This window comes from Panthera pardus, unplaced genomic scaffold (genome assembly GCF_024362965.1).
Source record: "Panthera pardus isolate Hobbes unplaced genomic scaffold, ASM2436296v1 HiC_scaffold_13, whole genome shotgun sequence".
Taxonomy (NCBI): domain Eukaryota; kingdom Metazoa; phylum Chordata; class Mammalia; order Carnivora; family Felidae; genus Panthera; species Panthera pardus.
This window is the reverse complement of record NW_026526688.1, coordinates 60,339,282-60,362,541: the sequence shown is the minus strand read 5'-3', so window position 1 is coordinate 60,362,541 and position 23,260 is coordinate 60,339,282. Positions and strand designations below refer to the sequence as shown.

Genomic DNA, 23,260 nt, shown 5'->3' with positions numbered 1-23,260 from the left:
GAAGATCAATAAGGAAAGAACTAACTTAACACCATAAGCCAATTAGACCTAATGAACATATTTAGAAGACTATACCCAACAACATCAGAACATACATTCTTCTCATGTACATATCAAACATTATCCAGAAGAGACCATATGCTGGTCTACAAAACAAGTTTCAATATACTGAAAAATACCGAAGTCATAGAAAGTATCTTTTCAGTCATAGAAAGTATCTTCATTTTTAACAGAGTGAAGTTAAAAATCATTAACAAATATATGGAAATTAAACAAATTAACAATTAACAAATATATGGAGATTAAACAAATATATGGAAATTAACAAATATATGGAAATTAAACAGCACGCACAATGAGTCAGAGAAAAAAAATCACAGGAAAATCAGAAAATGCTTAGAAAGAAATGACAGTAAAAGCACAACATACCAAAACTTATGGGACACAGAGAAAGCAGTCCTCAAAGGAAATTTATACCAGTTAATACCGTTTTCATTGAAAAAGATTAAAGATCTCAGATCAACAACCTAATTTTATACCCTAAAGAAGTAGAAAGAAAAGAACAATCTAAAACCTAAGCTAACGGAAGGAAAGACAGAAGATCAGTGTGAGGATAAATAAAATAGATAATAGAAAAATAACAGAAAGAGCAATAAAACAAAAGTTGGATCTCAGAAAAGATCAACAAAATTGACAAACATTTAGCTAGGTTGACAGAGAAAATAAGAAAGAAGATGCAAATAAATAAAATCAGGAATGAACATGAGGATATTAGTAGTGATGCTACAGAAATACAAAGGATTATACAGAAGTACTATGAACAACTAATTACACACCAAAAAAAATTATATAATCTAGGTTAAATGGTCAAATTCCCAGTAACACATAAATCATCAAAACCAACTCAAAAGAAATAGAAAATCGAACAACATCTGTAATAAGTAAAGAAATTGAATCAGTTATCAAAAACCTCTCAACAAAAAGTCCAGCCTAGCTGGCTTCACGGGTTAATTCTACTAAACATTTACTAAGCTTTTTTTTTTTTTTTCCAAGTTTTTGTTTTGAGAGACAGAGAGAGACAGAGAGACAGAGAGACAGAGAGACAGAGAGACAGAGAGCGTGTGCACAAATGGGGCAGGGGGCAGTGAGAGAGGGAGAGAGGGAATCCCATGCAGGCTCCATGCTGTCAGCACAGAGCCCAATGTGGGAATCGATCTCACCAACCATGAGATCATGACCTGAATGGAAATCAAGAATTGAATGCCTAACTGATTGAGCCACCCAGGAGCCCTGTAATTCTACTAAACATTTAAAGAAGAATTAGAACCTATCTTTTTCAACTTTTCCAGAAAACAGACGAGGTAGAAACATTTCCTAACTTGCATCCTATGAGTACTGTATTGCCTGATACTAAAATCAGACTAAGACATCATAAGAAGAGAAAACTACACACCAATATCCCTTATGAATATGATACAAAAAATCCAAATATAGATACAAAATACCAGCAAACTGAGTTCAACAGCATTTTTAAAATATTATACACTATGACTCAGTGGGATTTACCCCAGGAATGTATGAGTGATTCAACATAAGAAAACCAATCGTGTAATATACTATATTAAGAGAGTGAAGTAAAAAGACATATGATCACTTCAGTTAATGCAGTATGAGCATTCAAAAAAAGTATTTTTCACAATAAAAATACTTGGCAAACTAGGAAGACAAGATAACTTCCTCAACATGATAAAGCACATTTATGGTAAACACAGCTAACATTATGATAAAAGACCAAAATGTTTTTCCTAAAATCATCAACAGAACAAGGATGTCTGCTTTCACCACTGCTATTCAACATTTTACTGGAAGGACTAGTCAGAGCAATTATGTAAGAAAAATAACAAAGAAGGCATCTACATCGGAAAGGAGAAAGCAAAACTCTATTCACAGATGACATGATCCCATATACAGAAATTCCTGAAGGGGCACTTAGGTGGCTGCGTCCATTAACCATCCAACTTCAGCTCAGGTCATGATCTCACATTTCATGAGTTCGAGCCCCACGTCAGGCTCTGTGCTGGCAGCTCAGAACCTGGAGTCTGCTTCGGATTCTGTATATCCCTCTCTCTCTACTTCTCTCTCTCTCTCTCTCTCTCTCTCTCTCTCTCTCCCTCCCTCAAAAATAAATTAAAACATTAAAGAAAGATAAATTCCTGAAGAATCCACAAAATAAATATTGGAGACAATAAATTTTACAGTTATAGAGTTCAATATCAACATTCAAAAATCAGTTGTGTTTTTATACACAAGCAAGGTACTTAAAAATATCCAATCACAATAGCATCCAAAATAATAAAATACCTAAGAATGAATTTATTCAAGGTTAAAGACTTGCACACTGAAAACTACAACATTGCTGAAAGAAATCAAAGAAGAGCTAAAAAATGGAAGTACACATTTGTTTATGGATTGGAAGAATTATTACTGATAAGATGACAATTCTACACAAAGTGATCTATAGATTCGTTGGAATCCCTATCAGAATTCCCTTATCCCTTTTTATAAAAGTGGAAAAGGAATCCTTGAATTAATATGGAACAGCAAAGGACTTTGAATACCCAAAACAATATTGAATACAAACAGCAAAGTTGGAAGAATCATTTCCCTGTTTTAAAAGCTAATCGAAATAGTAATCAAAAAAGTTCAGTACCAGCACAAGCACAGACGTATAGAATAATAGAACAGAAATGAGAGTTCAGAAATAAACCCATACATCTATGGCCAACTGGTCTTTGAGAAGGTGCCAAGACTATTGAATGAAAACAGAATTCAAAGAATGATGCTGGGAAACTGTATATCCATATGTTAATGAATTAATTGGACCCTTATGTCACAACATATACCAAAATTTATTTTTAAATGTACCAATGATATATATCAAAATTTATTCAAATGGATTCAACAGCTAAACCTTAACATTTTTATAAGAAAACACAGGGATAATTCTTCATTAACTTTGATTTGCAAATGGATTCTTAGCTATAACACCAAAAGCATGAAAACAAAAGGAAAAATAGATTGGACTCCATCAGAAAAAACTTTTAGGGCACCTGTGTGGCTCACTTGGTTAAGCATCCAGCTCTTGACTTCGGCTCAGGTCATGATCTCACGGTTTGTGGGTTCAAGCCTCATATTGGTCTCTGCACTAGCAGTGCAAAGCCTGCTTGGGATTCTGTCTCTCTCCCCCCTCTCTCTCTGCCCCTCCCCTACCTGTGTGCTCTCTCTCTCTCTCTCTCTCTCAATAAATAAACTTAAAAAAATTAAAAAACTTTTGTGTACCAAAGAACATTATCAAGTAAAGGAAACGACTTATAGGAGAAAATATTTGCAAATCATATATTTTGAAAGGGTTTACATCTAAAATTTATAAAGAATATCTACAAATCAAGAACAAAAAGAAGTACAACACAATTAAACTTGGATAAAGGTCTCCAATAGACATTTTTCCAAAGAGAATATACATATTGTGCCATAACATGAAAAGATGCTCAACATCGTAAGTTATTAGGGAAATGCAAATCAAAACCACAATAAGATAGGTATCACTTCACCCCTAGAATGGTTATAATTTAAAAAAAAAAAAAATGAAAATTATGGGGAGGAGCCAAGATGGCAGAACAGCATGGAAGATTTTTGTGTGTCTCGTGTCCATGAAATACAGCCAGACCAACACTAAACCATCTTACACACCTAGAAAACTGGAGGATTAACACAACAATCTGCACAAACTGAACCACAGAATTCAGCAGGTACGCGGCGCGGAGAAGTGAACTTGGGGAGCAAGAGGCGCAGGAAGGAAGGTGCTTTTGTGAGTGGAGAGAGGAGAGAGACTGGGGTGGGGTGGAGAATATGCGAAAAGCACCCCTCCCCAAGAGGACCTGGAGAGAAAGTGGAAAATTGGTAACAGCTGCAGAGACTAAACTAAAAAGGGAGAAAGAAGAAAGGAGAAAGGAGAGGGTTTAAATTCCATTAAGACTGTAAACAAAGGGAGCACAGTCTGCAACTCCACAGCTCCATACCTGGCAGTGCTCTGGTGGGAAGGGCGAATCCCCAGGATCAGAGTGAAAAGCGGGGAAAAGCGGTTCCACTGCTGGAAGGACATTTGGTAGAGACTGTTGAAGCCACCTGGTCCCACCAGACCCCAGAGGGTGGTCACATTCGCTGGTGCTGAAACAAGGTCATTAAGAGTGAAGCCTGCCAGATGCATGTTGTGATTTTCAGATGCGTGCTGAAAAGCTGCTGCTACACTATGTCGCGAACTTTTTCTGGGGCGGGCTGGCACCTGGCCGCAGTCTCAGGGCACCGGCAGCAGCAGGGTCCCACAAGCGTTCCTGGGTGCAGCTGACGTTCAGCCATTGCTCACTGAGACCCTCCCCCAGAGGGGCAGAACCGGTCAAAGCCTCAGTCCTTCAGAAGAGGCTGGGGAAAGCAGCCGCATCTCAGCCAATCTCGGGAGAGAGGTACTGCCTGGGGCCTGGTCACAGACAGTGAAAAAGCTGGGAGTGGACGAAAGCTGAAGACAGAGGATGGGTGTGCGATTGCTGATCCAGGAGAACAGACCGGATAGCTGGGTGACACCATTTTTACCACTCCCGCGCATGCACATACGCACCTACGAGCGCCACAACACTCCACCAAAGTAGGCTAGCAGCGCCATCTAGTGGAAAGCGGAGCCATTACACTGAGCCCCGCCCAACTGGACCAACCTCATTCTTCAAGAATACAAGTCTCACTGCCGGCTTAGTTTATGGACTATAAAGCACCACTTAGACTGACTTATAGAGGAAAACGAAGTAATTTCAGTCCTAATTCAATCTGTTAGCAGGTCCATCATTCAATTTTCTTTCTTTGTTTTCTCTTTTACACTTATTTTTCTTGAATACAGAAAGAGAAAAAATTCATTTTTATTTTCAATTTTTATTAAAAATATTTTTCTTTAATTTTTATTACTATATTTCTTAATTTTGTGTAAATTTATTCAAATTCTATTTTACTTCCATCATTTTATTTTAGTCTACTTCAGTGTATTCACCTTTTCAAATTTTCAATCGTCTTTTTCTTTCTTTTCTTTTTTCTCTTTTTCATTTCTTTTTTCTTGAATGCAAAAAGAGAAAAACTTCATTTTTACCTTCAATTTCTATTAAAAATATTTTTCTTTAATTTTTTTACTACATTTTTTCTTTTATGTAAATTTTTTTCAAATTCTATTTGACTTCCACCATTTTATTTTAGTCTACTACAGTGTATTCACTTTTTCAAATTTTCAAACGATTTCCTTTTTTTTCTCTTTTCTCCTTTTTTCTCTTTTTCGTTTCTTTTCTTTTTCTTGAATATAGAAAAAGAAAAATTCATTTTTATTTTTAATTTTTGATAAAAATATTTTTCTTCAATTTTTTTCTACCATATTCTTTACTTCTGTGTATATTTTTTCAAATTCTATTTTACCTCGATGATCTCATTTTACTCTAATTCAGTGTATTCATTTTTTCAAATTCTCAAACGATTTCCTTTTTTTTTTCTTTCCCCCGCTTTTTTTTCTCTAATCTGTGAAACCACTTTCAACACCCAGAAAAAAACATACCTAGGATCTGGCATCATTTATTCTATTTGTGTGTGGGTGTGTGTGTGTTTAATTTTATAATTTTAATATTTTTTAATTTTAATTTTTCTACCTCATTAATTCCTTTTCTCCCTTCAAAATGACAAAACAAAGGAACTCACCCCAAAAGAAAGAGCACTAAGAAACTACAGCCAGAGATTGAACCATCACAGATACAAGCAAGATGTCTGAACCAGAATTTAGAATCACGACAATAAGAATACTAGCTGGAGTTGAAAATACTTTAGAATCCTTTTCTGCAGAGATAAAAGATTCAAAAAATAGCCAGAATGAAATTAAAAATGTTATAACTGAGCTGTAATCACAGATGGATGTGGCTGCAGCAAAAACGGATGATGCAGAACAGAGAATCAGCGATATAGAGGACAAACTTATAGAGAATAATGAAGCAGAAAAAGAGAAGGAGATTAAGGCAAAAGAGCATGATTTAAGAATTAGAGAAATCAGTGACTCATTAAAAAGGAACAACATCAAATATAGGGGTCCGAGAAGAGGAAGAGAGAGAAATAGGGGTAGAAGGGTTATGTGAGCAAATCATAGTGGAAAACGTTCTCAACCTGGGGAAAGACACAGACATCAAAATCCAGGAAGCACAGAGGACTCCCATTAGATTCAACAAAAACCGACCATCAACAAGGCATATCATAGTCAAATTCACAAAATGTTTAGGCAAGGAGAGAATCATAAAAGCAGCAAGGAAAAAAAAGTCCCTAACCTACAAGGAAAGACAGATCAGGTTTGCAGAAGACCTATCCACAGAAATTTGGCAGGCCAGAAAGAAGAGGCAAGATATATTCAGTGTGCTGAATCAAAAAAATATTCAGCCAGGAATTCTTTTCCAGCAAGCTGTCATTCAGAATAGAAGGAGAGATAAAAAGTTTCCCAGACAAACAAAAATTAAAGGAGTTTGTGACCACTAAACCATCCCTGCAAGAAATTTTAAGGGGGACTCTCTGAGGGGAGAAAAGATGAAAATATAAATAAATAAATAAATAAATAAATAAATAAATAAATAAATAAATAAATAAAAACGAAAAGCAACAAAGATTAGAAAGGACCAGAGATCACCACCAGAAATTCCAACTCTACAAGCATCATAATAATAGATTCATATCTTTCAGTACTCACTCAAATCATCAATGGACTCAATGCTCCAATCAAAAGACATAGGATAACAGAATGGATAAGAAAACAAGATCCATGTATATGCTGTTTACAAGAGTCCCACTTTAGACCTAAAGACACCTTCAGATTGAAAATAAGGGGATGGAGAACCATCTGTCATGCTAATGGTCAACAAAAGAAAGCTGGTGTAGCCATACTTATATCAGACAATCTAGACTTTAAAATAAAGACTATCAAGGGATGCAGAAGGGCATTATATCAAAACCAAGGGGTCAATCCACCAAGAAGCCTAACAATTGTAAACATTTATGTGCCAAATGTGAAAGCACCCAAATATATAAATCAATTAATCACAAACATAAAGAAACTCATCGATAGTAACACCATAATAGTAAGAGACTTCAACACCTCATTCACAGTAATGGACAGATCACCTAATCAAAAAATCAACAAGGAAACAATGGCTTTGAATGACACACTGGACCAGATGGACTTAACAGATATATTCAGAACATTTCATCCTAAAGCAGCAGAATATGCATTCTTCTCCAGTGCACATGGACTGTTCTCCAGAATAGACCATATACTGGGACACAAAGCAGCCTCTAAGTAAGTACAAAAAGGTCGAGAGCATACTGGGCATATTTTCAGACCACAATGCTATGAAACCCGAAATCAACCCACAAGAAAAAATTTGGAAAGGTTACAAATACTTGGAGACTGAAGAACATCCTACTAAAGAATGAATGGGCTAACCAAGCAGTTAAAGAGGAAATTAAAAAGTATATGGAAATCAATGAAAATGATAATACCACAACCCCAAACCTCTGGGACACAGCAAAGGCAGTCATAAAAGGAAAGTATATAGCAATCCAGGCCTTCCTAAAGAAGGAAGAAAGATCTCACATACACAACCTAACCTTATGCCTTAAGGAGCTGGAAAAAGAACAGCAAATAAAACCCAAAACCAGCAGAAAACAGGAAATAATAAAGATTAGAGGAGAAATTAATGCTATCGAAACCAAAAAAAACAGTAGAACAGATCAATGAATTCAGAAGCTGGTTTTTTGAAAGAATTAACAAAATTGATAAACCACTAGCCAGTTTGATCAAAAAGAAAGAGGAAAGGACCCAAGTAAATAAAATCAAGAATGAAAGAGGAGAGATCACAACCAACACAGCAGAAACAAAAACAATAAGAGAATATTATGAGCAATTATATGCCAATAAAATGGGCAATGTGGAAGAAATGGACAAATTCCTAGAAACATATACACTACCAAAACTGAAACAGGAGGAAACAGAAAATTTGAACAGACCCATAACCAGTAAGGAAATCGATTTATTAATCAAAAGTCTCCTAAAAGACAAGAGTCCAGGGCCAGATGGCTTTCCAGGTGAATTCTACCAAACATTTAAGGAAGAGTGAACACCTATTCTCTTGAAGCTGTTCCAAAACTAGAAATGGAAGGAAAACTTCCAAACTCTTTCTGTTAAGCCAGCATTACCTTGATTCCAAAACCAGACAGAGATCACACTAAAAAGGAAACTATAGACCAATTTCCCTGATGAACATGGATGCAAAAATCCTCAACAAGATATTAGCCAACTGGTCCCAACAATACATTAAAAAAATTATTCACCATGACCAAGTGGGATTTATACCTGGGATGCAGGGCTGGTTCAATACCTGCAAAACAATTAACGTGATTCATCATATCAATAAAAGAAAGGACAAGAACCATATGATCCTCTCAATAGATGCAGAGAAAGCATTTGACCAAATACAGCATCCTTTCTTGATAAAAATCTTCAAGAAAGTAGGGATAGAAGGAGCATACCTCGAGATAATAAAAGCCATATAGGAACAAACCAACGCTAATATCATCCTCAATGTGGAAAAACTAAGATCTTTCCCCCTAAGGTCAAGAACAAAACAGGGATGTCCACTCTCGTCACTGTTATTCAACATAGTATTGGAAATCTTAGCCTCTGCAATCAGACAACACAAAGAAATAAAAGGCATCCAAATTGGCCAGGAGGAGGTCAAACTTTCACTCTTTGCAGGTGACATGATACTCTATATGGAAAACCCGAAAGATTCTACGAAGAAACTGCTAGAATTGATTCTTGAATTCAGCAAAGTTTCAGGATATAAAATCAATGCACAGAAATTGGTTGCATTCCTAAACACCAACAAGGAAGTGATAGAAAGAGAAATCAAGGAATTGATCCCATTTACAATTGCACAAAAAAACATAAAATACCTAGGAATAAATTTAACCAAAGAGGTGAAAAATCTATACACTGAAAACTATAGAAAGCTTATGAAAGAAATTGAAGAAGACACAAAAAAAAAAAAAAATGGAAAAAGATTTCACGCTTCTGGATAGGAAGAACAAATATTGTTAAAATGTCGATACTACCCAAATCAATCTACATATTCAATGCAATCCCTATCAAAATAACACCAGCATTCTTCACAGAGCTAGAACAAATAATCCCAAGTTTGTATGGAACCAGAAAAGACCCCAAATAGCCAAAGCAACCTTGAAAAAGAAAACCAAAGCAGGAGGCATCACAATCCCAGACTTCAAACTTTATTACAAAGCTGTAATCATCAAGACAGTAGGGTACTGGCACAAAAACAGACACTCAGATCAATGGAACAAAACAGAGCACCCAGAAATGGATCCACAAACATATGGCCAACTGATCTTTGACAAAGCAGGAAAGAATACCCAATGGAATAAAGACAGTGTCTTCAGCAAGTGATGCTGGGAAAACTGGACAGCGACATGCAGAAGAATGAACCTGGACCACTTTCTTACACCATACACAAAAATAAACTCAAGATGGATGAAATACCTAAATGTAAGTCAGGAATCCATCAAAATCCTCGAGGAGAAAGCAGGCCAAAACCTCTTTGATCTTGGCCGCAGCAACTTCTTACTCAACATGTCTCTGGAGGCAAGGGAAACAAAAGCAAAAATGAACTATTGGGACCTCATCAAAGTAAAAAAGCTTCTGCACAGTGAAGGAAACCATCAGCAAAACTAAAAGGCAACCGACAGAATGGGAGAAGATATTTGCAAACGACATACCAGATAAAGGGTTAGTATCCAAAATCTCTAAAGAACTTATCAAAGTCAACACCCAAAAAACAAATAATCCAGTGAAGAAATGGGCAAAAGACATGAATAGACACTTCTCCAAAGAAGACATCCACATGGCCAACCAACACATGTAAAAAGGCTCAACATCACTCATCATCAGGGAAATACAAATCAAAACCACAATGAGATACCACCTTACACCTGTCAGAATGGCAAAAATTAACAACTGGGGCAACGGATGTTGGCAAGGATATGGAGAAAGAGGCTCTGTTTTGCACTGTTGGTGGGAATGCAAGCTGGTGCAGCCACTCTTGAAAACAGTATGGAGGTTCCTCAAAAAATTGAAAATAGAACTACCTTAAGACCCAGCAATTGCACTACTAGGTATTTATACAAAAGATACAAAAATGCTGATTTTTAGGGGCACACAGACCCCAATATTTATAGCAGCACTATCAATAATAGTCAAAGTATGAAAGAGCACAAATGCCCACTGACTGATGAATGGATAAAGATGTGGTATATACACATACAATGGAATATTACCCGGTGATCAAAAAAAAAAAATGAAATCTTGCCATTTGCAACTACGTGGATGGAACTAGAGTGTACTATGCTAAGCAAAATAAGTCAGCCAAAGATAGATTTCATACGATTTCTCTCATACGTGGAATTTAAGAAACGAAACAAATGAACATCGGAGAAGGGAAGCAAAAACATGATAAAAACAGAGAGGGAGACAAACCATAAGAGACTCTTAAATACAGAGAGCAAACTGAAGGTTGCTGGCAGGGCGTTGGGTGGGGGAATGGGCTAAATGGGTGATGGACATTAAGGAAGACATTTGTTGGGATGAGCACTGGGTGTTGTATGTAAGTGATGAATCACGAAATTCTATTCCTGAAATCATTATTACATATATTGTAATACATTACATACATATATACACATACATATATTATATATGTATATATATAATATATATGTATATATATGTTAACTAACTTGGATTTAAATAACATACATACATACATACATACATACATAAAGTGTTTGATATATATTTACTGAGTTCCTATTCTGTATCATACACCACTTGTAGGTAGAGGGATCATACAAGTAACCAAACACAAACTGCCCTCAAATGACTTATAGCAGGGCTTCTCAAATGTTTGTGCATTTTGAACTCAATAGTTCTGAGATGGCTCCCAAGATTTCATCATTTCTAGCAGATGATACTGATGTTGGTCTTTGGTTTGCACCTGGAGTGGCAAAGGCTTATGGTATAGTGATTCACAGTAAGACACAATTCATACATAATGATTAATCGAGAAACTAACACCCTTTTCATTACCTATATCAATTATTGTGATACTAAAACTACTCAAGCTGTTTTAGAAAAAAAATTTTTTCTACTTCCGTGCAAAGTACTGCTATTATGGAATAAGAGTAAAGTGGCTTTGTTTCACTGGACACAGCTAGTATTACAATCATGTAACAATTGTTTCTTTTAAAAGAATACATGGGATAAAAGAAAGTTTCACATACATCACTTACCACATTCATAGGGAAGAAATCTTGATCAGTTGTACTGGACAGGAGAGCAAACGGGGAAACAGCAGTTCTACTCTCCGGGCCAGGGAGCAGGCGAGAGCCCAGTTCGGAGTTTTTACATCTTTTACCTGAAAAGTTGAATAAGAGGTCAATTAGAAAATCAAATAAATTAATTTAAAACAATTCTTCTTTTAAACACAAGTTATTGTAAAACAAGTCATACTTGTTTATATCACTATTATTAGGGAAATTACTGACTTTTTTAAAAAAAGGAAAATAATTAAGGTGAAAATTTAAGAATTCTATCTCCAGGAAGGCTTTTTTTTTCCTACGCTAAACATCCTGGCATGTGTTAGTGGCGTTATTATTTGTAGTCATCAGTTGGTCCGGTTGGGTAATTCCATGTCTATCCCCTCAGAAATTAGATAAACACCATTTACAAAGCAGGAAATAAGCTTCGCTGGACACTAATGGATCTGAGAATCCCAGGTCAAGAACCAATGCCATCCATCTGTCCTTTAAAATATGTTTCATTGGGGTGCCTGGGTGGCTCAGTTGGTTGAGCGTCCGACTTCGGCTCAGGTCATGATCTCACGGTCCGTGGGTTCGAGCCCCACGTCGGGCTCTGTGCTGACAGCTCAGAGCCTGGAGCCTGTTTCAGATTCTGTGTCTCCTTCTCTCTGTGACCCTCCCCCGTTCATGCTCTGTCTCTCTCTGTCTCAAAAATAAATAAACGTTAAAAAAAAATTAAAAAAAAAAATTAAAATATGTTTCATTGTCAGCTAATTCCTCTCAAGCTACAGAAACTACAAAATTTCTCATAAGAGTTAAAATTGACATCATTACCACTTTCTTATGTTAACTCTCATATTCCAACAGAAGGGAAGAAATTCCTGCCAGTCAGCAGGAGGCCAAAGCAATAGAGGAACGTTTCTAGATCTTGTCAAACTCACTCCTACCGCCCCACCTCAGTGTGAGTTTGGGAGAAGGAGCTACTGTCATGTGACTCAAGTTTTTCTCTGTCTTCCCCCTCCCAGCCTCCCTGCGGTCCTTCCTTCCATTCTCTTCTCTGACTGCTTTCTTGTACTATACACTGCTAAGTGTACTAAACACACTTAGCTCTGTGTGTTTCGTTGTTTCTCTTTGAATGACCTACTGCTTATCTTCTGTTGTTCTCTCCACTTTTTGTCATAGCTGTGCCTCTTTACCCCTCTACTTTGTCTATACTGCTGTCTCTCTTTTTTCCAGTCACATTCTCTAAGTCTTTCTCTGTTAATCTCTCTCTATGCTTGTCTCTCCGTTTTGTCCATGTTGTCTCTATTTCTATTTCTGTCCATCTCTCTCTGTCTTTCTGTATTTGTGTCTCATTTTTTTTTTATCTCTCCCTACTTCTCTCTCCCTATCTGTCTCTATGTCTTTGTTTCTTTCTCTTTCTTTATGTATCTCTGCCTTTCCTATATACACTTCTCTGTGTCTTCCTCTGTCAGTCTGTCTGTCCCTTTCTCTTTGTCTTTCTTTTTCAGACCCAGCTGACTGCTAAGAAGATACATTCTAGTATTTTCCTGTCATATGGTAACATAGAAGATAGAATCTACAAGAAGGGAGCATTGTTGTTTTATTTGGGGGACAGATAATTGAAGTTTCACTCGGGACTATGCTTTATATAACATATTTGAATGAGAATGAAAATCATGCTAATTCAGCTTCATCCATATCACTCCCACATTAAGTATTCAATCAATCCCAACTTTAGAGGCAAAATACTAGTGTTTGATGTTTACCCTTAAGCTCCCAAAATTAAATGCGTGACTTGGATTTATTAGTAAGAAACTCTGCAATTTTTAATAGTTACAATCATCTGATCCTGTTAACCAAGTGGCATTAAAATAAAAACTTTAAAAAAGAAAAAGAAAAAAACAACCATCATTTGGTTGTATTTGTTTTAATTAGATAAAGGTGGTGATCACACATTTTACCATACCAAATGCCACAGGATTATATACTTTAAAATGATTAATTGTATGTTATATGAATTTTATCTCCATTAAAAGAAACCTAAAAAAATATTACCTATTATTTGTCTACAGTTTTTTTTATTCACATGTCCCTTTTCTTAAAAGTTGTATTAGCCTCCTAATGCTGATATAACAAATTACCTCAAACTTTTGGCTTAACACAATCTAAATTTGTTATGGAAGTTCTGGAAGTCAGAAGTCTAAAATGAATCTCATTGGCTTAAAACCAAAGTGTAGTCAGAGCTGTGTCGGTTCCTTCTGGAGACCAGAGGGGAGAATCTAGTTCCTTGCTTTTTCCAGCCCCGTTAGGCTGCAACCTAGTCCTTGGGTCATGGCACTTTTCCACCTTCAAAGCCAGCAATGATCAGTTAAATCTTTCTTGTACTATGTCTCTTTGACTCTGATTCCCTTGCCCCTGTCTTTCATTTATAAGGACCCTTGTGATTACATTGGATCAATCCAGAAAATCCAGGATAATTTCCTCATCTCAAAGTCAACAAATTAGAAAATTTAGTTCAATCCACAATGTCAGTTCCCCCTTTGTTACATAACATAACATATTCACAGGTTCCCAAGATTAGGATCCAGACTTTTTTTTAAGGGAGGGGGATTATTTTGCCTGCCACAGAAATCATCCCAGAGGCAAATAGGAAAAATAATTATACCTACCCCTCTAACTCCCAAATGTAGGCAATTGCCTGGGAACAATTAAGTTCTTTTCCATGAAGTTGACTCATTACTAGCTGATTTCTTATTCCATGATTGAATAAACTGACCATTTTCTCTTACTCTTCATAAGCCTCTACATTCCAAAATAATAATCTATCCAGAAATATGAATAAACCAAAGCAGACCTTACTGTTTCATTTTTTTTCTCCTTGCTTCTGGAGATAAGGGAAAGGAAATTCTGCCCCCTTTCCATTTTCCTCTTAGTACTCTCTCCTTCTCTCCATCTTTTCATTTTGGGGCACTAAGTATATCTCTTACTTCCAATACCTTTACTTTACTGGCATAGATTACAGAATTTTCCTTATGTTTGTGTTATCTTCATTTTCATTTATTCTATCCTTTCCTCAAAGACATAGGAAATACCTTCTTTGCTGTCCCCCATAGTCCTCAAGGAAGTATAAGATACTAATGGCCCTTAATAAATATGCCAGGGGTGCCTTGGTGGCTCAGTTGGTTGGGTGTCCAACTACCCTTAGTTTTGGCTCAGCTCATGATCTCATGGTTCATGAGGTTGAGCCCTGCATCACGTTTTGCACTGCCAGTGCAAAGCCTGCCTGGGATTCTCTCTCTCTCTCTCTCTCTCTCTCTCTCTCTCAAAATAGATAAATAAATTTAATAAGTAAATAAGTAAATAAATATGCCAAAATTCCTTTTCTTATATTTTCAAAGTTATCCAAATTTGAAAGTTTAACTAGTTAAGAATGCCATTATCTACTAAAAGGCAAACAGCATCAATAGGAGAGGAGATATTCTAGAATAAATTTAGACCACGCAATGGTTTGTTAGCTTATAATGACACTAGAAAACATAGAAATATTTTACACATTTAATGTCAAGTCAAATCCATGGTGGTTTAGTTAATTCCAAATAATGTAAGTCCTTTCTAGTATAAAATTTCTAGAGCATAGAGCTGAAAGATTGTTTCCTGTGTATTTATTCGGAATAGTTTTGTCCTCATTTTCTGAAGTTTAGTTTTATCTCAAAATATTTACATTTATTTCTTTTATTGACCTCACATTCTGTTCACATTCACAATATCATCAATTTTTGACAAAGGTAGTTGGTATGCTTTTTTCATGTCAGTCAACTTAGAAATCATTAGGAGGAAGGAACCAAAATATTTTTTAAGTTTATTTATTTATCTTGTGAGAGAGAGAGAGAGGCAGAGACAGAGGGAGAGAGAGAATTCACAAGCAGCTGACAACACGTAGCCCCATGCGGGGCTCAATCCTACTAAGTGTGAGATCATCACCTGAGTCAAAATCAATAATCAGCACTTAACCAACTGAGCCACCCACGGTCCCCAGAACCAAAATTCTTTTTAATTATGTTATTGAGTTCCACAGTTGCCACTGTAGCAAAGTCCTTGGGAAGATCATCTAGAATTACCTAGTAACAATGAAATGTAGATGAATGTAGATATTTGAAACAAAAGCAGATTATCAAAGTCTGTGAGACACAGAGTGAAAATATTTTTAAAAGTCTGGATGGAAGTATATTTCTAAGTATGAATACTATCACTTACAGCAAAGTATAAATATAAACATTAAAGTCAGTTGTGGTCCTACCACACAGGAAGATAGAGCCATAAGGATTTTGGTATATAGTATTTCCTTCCAGTCTTCTATACACATATTTATGTTGTAGTATTCAGTTTTTATGGTCTAATGCTTATGCTTAACATAATATCTAGGGCATTTCCAATGTGACAGAATATTATTTGCAAAGATGAATTTTTGTGGCTGCATATAAGATAGCCACATATAAGTAGGTTAAAATTCATCTAACCCTTTTTTGTTGTTGTTGGATGTGGTAGGTAGCACCAATTTTCAATTATAAGCAAGCATGATGTCATAGACTGAACTGTATTCCTCAAAAAATCATGTCGAAATCCTAAACCTCAGCATCTCAGAATGTAACCTTATTTGGAAATAGGGTCATTGCAGATATAATTAGTCAAGATGAAGTCATATTAGAGTAGGATGGGCCCCTAATCTGATATGACTCGTGTTCTTATAAAAAGAAACTTGGACACAGAGACATGCACACAGGGAGAACACCATGAACATGAAGGCAGAGATTGGGCTAATGTGACTATAAGCCAAGGAATGTCAAAAATTGTCAACAAAACACCAGCAGCTGGGAGAGAGGCATGGAACACTCTCCCTCAGTTTTCAGAGGGAACCAATCAGCCTGCACTTCTGGCCTCCAGAACCGAGAGCCCACAAATTTTTGTTGTTTAAGCCACACAGGTTGTGGTGCTTAGTCTCAGCAGCCTTAGGAAACTAACGAAGTAAATTTTTACATCAATTTTTTTGTGTGTATCTTTGATTATATAATTATTATAAATTCTAAGAAGTAGAAACACTATGTTAAAGAATATTTTAAAAGATATATCTATTTACAGTCCTATCAATATAACTATTAATTGCAATCTTGCCAAATTAACAAGTGAACAATAGTATCATGTGAATTTCCATTTTTTATTGTTAGTAAGATTATTTTACATTATATTTTCTTTGTAACTTTAGTATGTGGGAAAGCTACATTTTATTAGACCTATTTTGCATTTGAAGACTTACTAAACTGTCATTAATTATAATCACTTCTCTGTTGATTCTTTTGGCTTTTTTTAGTAGCCAGTCATTTCATCTGAAAATAACAGGAATTATGAAAATAAGAGCTAAGAGCACCAAGTGCATATATTAACTCATTTAATCTTCACAGCAATCCATTGAAGCAGATAGTATTATGCTCCCCAATTTACAGATAATAACAGGCCTGGATAAAGAAATTTTCTTAAGGCTGTTTCTATGCTCAGTGGCAGAGCTGGAGTCTAGTTATCTGGCTTCAAAATACCCTACCACATGCTCACTAACCTTACTTTTCCAATAGTTACATTGCATTTTTACTTCTTGACATTTGACAATGACAGTTCTGAGAAAAATATTTTCAAATGGCTGTTAAAATGAAATATTTCTGGTTTCAAATATATATGTTACTGTGATTATTATTTCACTATTGAATATAATATTGTTTGAGATCATTTTTTTTTTTTTTAGAGAGAGAGTGCACGAATGGGGGAGGGGGCAGAGGGTGAGAGAGAGATTGAGAGAGAGAGAGAGAGAGAGAGAGAGAGAGAGAGAGAGGATCTTAAACAGGCTCCACGCTCAGCTCTGAGCCTCTCATGGGGCTCGATCCTATAACCCTGTAATCATGAACTGAGCCAAAATCAAGAGTTGGACGTTCAACCAATAGATTCACCCCGGTACCCTGAGATCATCTTTAATGTAATTTAAAACAATCATGTTACTAGCTTGCTGCTAAGAATCTCTATCAGAAATAAAGTTGTTCATTTTTAAAGAAGACTTCACTCCTTCCTCATTGACTGAGGCAGGATGAAGCAAAAGTAACTAATGACACCAAAATTTTTGTTATTAGGAAAATACGATCGTAGCACATGTTGTAATGGAAAGATTTTACATGAAATTATAAAGTTGGGGTATATATTTTTCTTACCACTGAATGAGAACATTTCTTTTTAAAGTTTCTCACACACAGAGGAAGACATTTTCTTCCCAAAAGATCTGCTAACACCACTACTAAAGCTTGTATCACATCTTCAGAAAATGTCTTTTGGCCTGTTCAAAATAAAGGGTTTAATTTTTCAAAACTTTAAAGAACAAAATTCGTCATTTTAGAAATACCCTGAGCCAGTTCTTAAGACCCAAACTTAAATTTTCAAGGTAAACCAGATTTGAAAAAGTCACTTTCCAGACTTTGGTAAATTCTTAATAAATTACAATACTACCTTGTAGTAATGCAGACTAATTGACCCTCTATTGACACAGATTGTTGGTTTTCTTTTTTTTTTAATGTTTTGTTTTCTTTATTTTTAATGTGTATTTTGGAGAGAGAGAGGGAGTGCAAGCGGGGGAGGGGCAGATAGAGAGGAGGACAGAGGATCCAAAGCAGGCTCCACACTGACCGCAGCAAGCCTGATGCCGGGTTCAAACTCAAGAACCTGGAGACCACAACCTGAGTGGAAGTCAGGCACTCAACCGACTGGGCCACCCAGGTGCCCCTCCTTGTCCCCACTCTTAGCTGTGGGAATGTAGGGGGGGAAATGAATAGCCATTTGCCTTAGTTCTACAATTGCCATGGGATTCTATCATAGGCTTCAAATCCTCCTTCTGCTTCTTTGTTCCACTCAAGTTTTTCTACCTCTGTTCAAAACTTGCTAAGGAGTGAAGACCGTATGTTGCTTTCCAAATTCTTTATCTGCCATTCCAGACCATATGTTTATGCCCACTCACTCTCTCTTGGCACACGTTACAGTCAAAAGAGAGCTCACTAGAGCTCCCGCTGACATGACTTTTTTCCTCATATTTTCTTTCCCTGGAGTATTTATCTCCTACATTTGCATAGACCCAAAACCTTGTAGTATTTTAGGAACTAAATCTCCTTGACGGAAAACCTATGTTTGATTCCTGATTTGCAATCTGCCACAGTATTTAGCAGAGTGCTATGCCCACGCTGATAGCCACTCAATCACTAGACAGTAAATGAATGAGTACACAACACATATTAATGTGAGTACTTGGAAACAGGCCACGACTGCCTCCCGCTACTGGAAAAATGAAGAACACTAAGAATGAAGCTTCCAGATTTCAAGTAAAAAAAAGTTAATTTGATGTGTTTACACCGATAGAATTATAGCAAAAATTACTTCAGTTTTTCTTATTCTTTTAATGTTGTGATACAATACACACAATATTTATAAAATAAATATTGTAAAATTCACTGATCCCACTTTGTAGGATCCTTTAATGGAAAAATATAGATTCAAACAGATTAAAGGTTTTATGGTTTGATCTAGTAGTCACTAAGGTATGTTCTATAATATTATTTTAATGATTTTTATATTATTCTAACAATTTAGGCCATTTACCAAAAATAAAATGAACAATAGAATATTATTTATATATTCCTCTTCCCAGCTGTCTGCATTTGAGTTTGGATCATATCCACTTTATTATTCTCTAGTTGATGTCATTATGGAAAAGTTATGGAAAAGGGAAAAATAATTGATAAATTAAAAAAAATAAAATCATTACAGATGACAACACTGTGATTCCAATACAGTCCTATGGTTTATATTTGACATTGAACTGTTACCTTCATATTTTACTACAAGACAGCTAATGATTAGGACCTAAATGTGAGGATACCACAGAGACTTATTTTTCATGTGTATGACCAGATACAAAAAAAGATAAAATTGGTGACTTTACATAAATTATTGAAATTTATATCAATTAATATATATTTAAAATGCCTTGTGATTTCAGAAGAGTAATATTTATTATTCAAGTGTTTATTCTTTCAAATGTAAAGTATATTAAATGGTCATTAAGACTTTTACATAACATTACAAATACACTCATAAATATTTTAATATTTCCATAAACCTCTTTAATAACAAAAATAAGAAAAATGTTCAAACTGCGTTAAAGGAAAAAACAGTTGGGCACCTGGGTGGCTCAGTTAGATAAGCTCTTGATTAACTCTTGATTTCAGCTCAGGTCAAGAACTCAAGATTTGTGAGTTTGAGCCCCATATGACTCCACACTGACAGAGCAGAGCCTGCTTAAGATTCTCTCTCTCTTTCCTTGTCTCGCTTCTCCTCCCTCACTGGGCACACATGCTCTTCTCCTCAAGCATGCTTTCTCTCTCTCTCTCTCTCTCTCTCAAAATAAATAAACTTAAAAAATACTTAAAAAAAAAGAAAAAGCAGTTAAAAAATGGCATGCTGTCCAAAGTAAATGCAGTTCTGGGGAATGTATGGCTGTATGTAAATACACACATGTGGTCTGTGTGTGTGTATGTGTGTTGTGCACAAAGTCTAATGAGTAAAAGTATGAGAAAAGCTTATTTGCTTACCATTTATGTTGCTTGGAGTATACAACCTGTGAAATAAACCTTTCACCAGCAAGCTTACTAAAACAAAATTCACATGTTCATGGTGGCACAAATGGGACACGAGTCCAGAATATCCAATAAGAAAACATTCTTGATTCATGTATTCCTAGAAATTAATTTTATCATGTTAAACTCAGTCTCTTGATCTCGGAAATATCGAACAAATAAGAAATATCAAACAAATAAACTAATAAAGGAGATATTGGTAGAGATAATTTGTACTAACACCTTAAATTAGTGAAAATAGATTTAAATCTTACCTCTGTAACCAAGAATTGCAAAGAATATATAAAGCAAAATTCTAACATGAACTTGATCTTTCGTTGCTTGAAGGATATCAATAAATGTCGGACAACTAATAATAGCTACACAGACATATATCAAAATATCAAGTTAGATTTTAAGCAATTCTGGTAGTGTGCCTTCCAAATGTAATACCCCAAGGGACAATTAAACATTTCTATCACAAAACATGTTATTATATATACTTATATACTATATACAATGTATGGTATATTTTCACATTTTATATTAGGCATTGCATATTGCTTTATTATACTATTTATTATATTATTATAATACTTTTATTATAGTTAGGTATTCCATAATGTTTTATATTAAATGTGTGTGTATAACAGAAAATGGTAAAAAAAAAAAATTAGAGGGAGAGAGGAATAATTACAACTGCATGACAGTGAAAAGTAAACATAAGGTGTAAAAACGATGAACCAAGAATTGTGAACATTTCAGTATCTTATATATTTTTGAGCCATTAATTATTTTTTTGAAATTTAATTTCTAAAAGGCTTTAGACTATATATATTTATAGAAAAAGTTTCTTTTTTAATATATGCAGAGCCCAGGGGTAATTAAAACAGAAAAACCATGGGCTTAATTTTCCATATGCTTGAAAGCATGAAAGTTAAAAGCATGCTTTTGTGTTGAATAAGGGTACTGTAAAATAGAATCAAATGTCACAGTGAGTTTATTTACAGTACATTGTTTTTTATTCCCATCATCTTATGAGACTTATTATAAAATTGAGCTGAAATAATTATATTAATTAAAGTCATTTAAATAATATGAAACAGTGTCCCTTTGCTTTGGCAACTCTTTGTCATCTGTTTTGGCAATGAAGACCATAAGTCTGAGAACCAAAGATATGTTTAGAGGAAATTGACCCTTTAGTTTGGGCACATTAGACTTTAAGAGCCTATCTTAGGCAATAGAATATCATAGAAGAACACATTTCCTAGATGGTCTTCTCCACATCTTCCTGCACGACTGGACATCTAAAGAGCTGATCACATAATTTTTGAATAATTTCACTTCTTGTCTTTCTAATCGCTTAATGTCTAACTTACCTATATCATATGGAATATCAGATTTCAAAAATGTTGAAAAAGTTCTTTGTTGCTTAGTATATTAATTTTAGCAAAGTTTAAAACATTTTATTTTACAAATATTAAATGCGTTTGTTCTTTTAGTAGTATCTGTTTGAAGATCATGACTTTTAAGCAGGGCAATTTTCATCTTATTTCCCAGTGTATTTCTAGAAACCAGTCTGAACTGAGACCATTGTAGATAGTCCATTTACAATCGTTGGTGCCTGGAACCAATTGGGAACTCCAAAGGTATGGTTACCTCTCCTTCATAGTATTTTTAAATTCAATAATATTTACCAAAGCAAGAATATTGTGAAGAAAGCTAATCTATTTAGCCAATGATTGCTTAAAATTTCGTTAAATATAATCATATTCATATCATATATCTAGAACCCATTTTCAAATATTTTATGTAGTCTCCAAATGTTTCAGAATAGACATGGTTTATCTTGGCTCACTGAATGGATGTTCCAGATCCAGTGTATACAACTGTAACAAAAGGCACATAGCATAAATACCTGTCAAAAGTTCAAGGCATCCAGGTAAACAGAATCTTCTTTTAAAACAACAGATTTAATGGCATATTACAAAGCAAGGGTTGAAGTAGTCGTTACTTCTTATGGGTGGAAGATAGAAAAAAATCTGAAAAACAAATTTAACATACAAATACATAGATGTATACATAGCCACTAAATGTTGACTGGATCAGACTCCCTGAAATTATGAGTAACAGGCAATGGAAGCTAGTGTCACCAAAAATAGAAACTGCATTTTAATTCGGAATAAATAATTGTGAGTCTCATAGTGCTTTACATTCACTTTAATGTTTTACCTTAATATTGCAATTACCTACCATTTTCAGATTAAAAATAATGTGAAATCAAAGTCATTCAGTAAGCATTCCTTTTTGCAGAAATAAAAGCAATAGGTTAGAAAAGGAGTATTAAGTTTACATTGAAAGATTTCTAAGAAGAGAAATGAGTAGGGAATAAAATCAGAAGCAAAGCAAGAACCAGGTCATATCAAGCATTAAAAAAGCTACTGTGAGGAACTTAGATTTTAAGAGAAAGGGGAGTTGCATGATATGGTTAATATTTATGATTGTTTTGGCTTCTCTATGAACTAATTTTAGGAGGTGATGAATGAAAGCTGAATGATCTGGTAGGAGACTTTTAAATTATTCTGGACAACATATGATTGCATCATTGAGTAAGGAATAGTGTTCTCAGGAGAGATCAGATATACGAATAAAGGATAGCTCCTGGGATTTTTTACGTTCCTACTTCAATTTTAAAATGCTATTTTGACTCACATTTCTCAGAAAAAAAACTGAAGCCATCAGCTATAATCTCTCTTTTCCTTACCTTACCTACTTGAGGTTATGTTCTGTCTTGATTCTCTCTTAGGTTTTCTTCCCTTCAAAATGGACAACAGTTATAGTCTCACATTTTCCTCAAATACTAGCTTTGCTGTACCACATAAGTTTAGCAATATAGTATTTTATTTATCAATTCTATGTGCTTTTTTAAAATTAGGCTTTCTTCTTTTGACTTTGTGATATCATGTAAAAATATTAAATAAGTATACCTCTCTAATGGTGGGAGTAACAGTATCTCTAACAAATAGTTTATCTTAAAAATATTTTTTATTTTGGGGCACCTGGGTGGTTCAGTC

The 23,260-nt window shown here is 35.1% G+C and overlaps 1 long non-coding RNA gene across 1 annotated transcript; it reads right to left on the bottom strand.

Annotated features, from left to right (window-relative positions):
• Window positions 1-11,478: 11,478 nt before the first annotated feature.
• On the bottom strand, window positions 11,479-22,221 carry LOC109262202 (uncharacterized). The gene is made up of 3 exons (XR_002077663.2): window positions 22,105-22,221; window positions 20,163-20,307; window positions 11,479-11,603 (listed from the first exon to the last, which is right to left on the bottom strand). It is a non-coding gene; the product is annotated as an uncharacterized LOC109262202 (long non-coding RNA).
• Window positions 22,222-23,260: the final 1,039 nt, after the last annotated feature.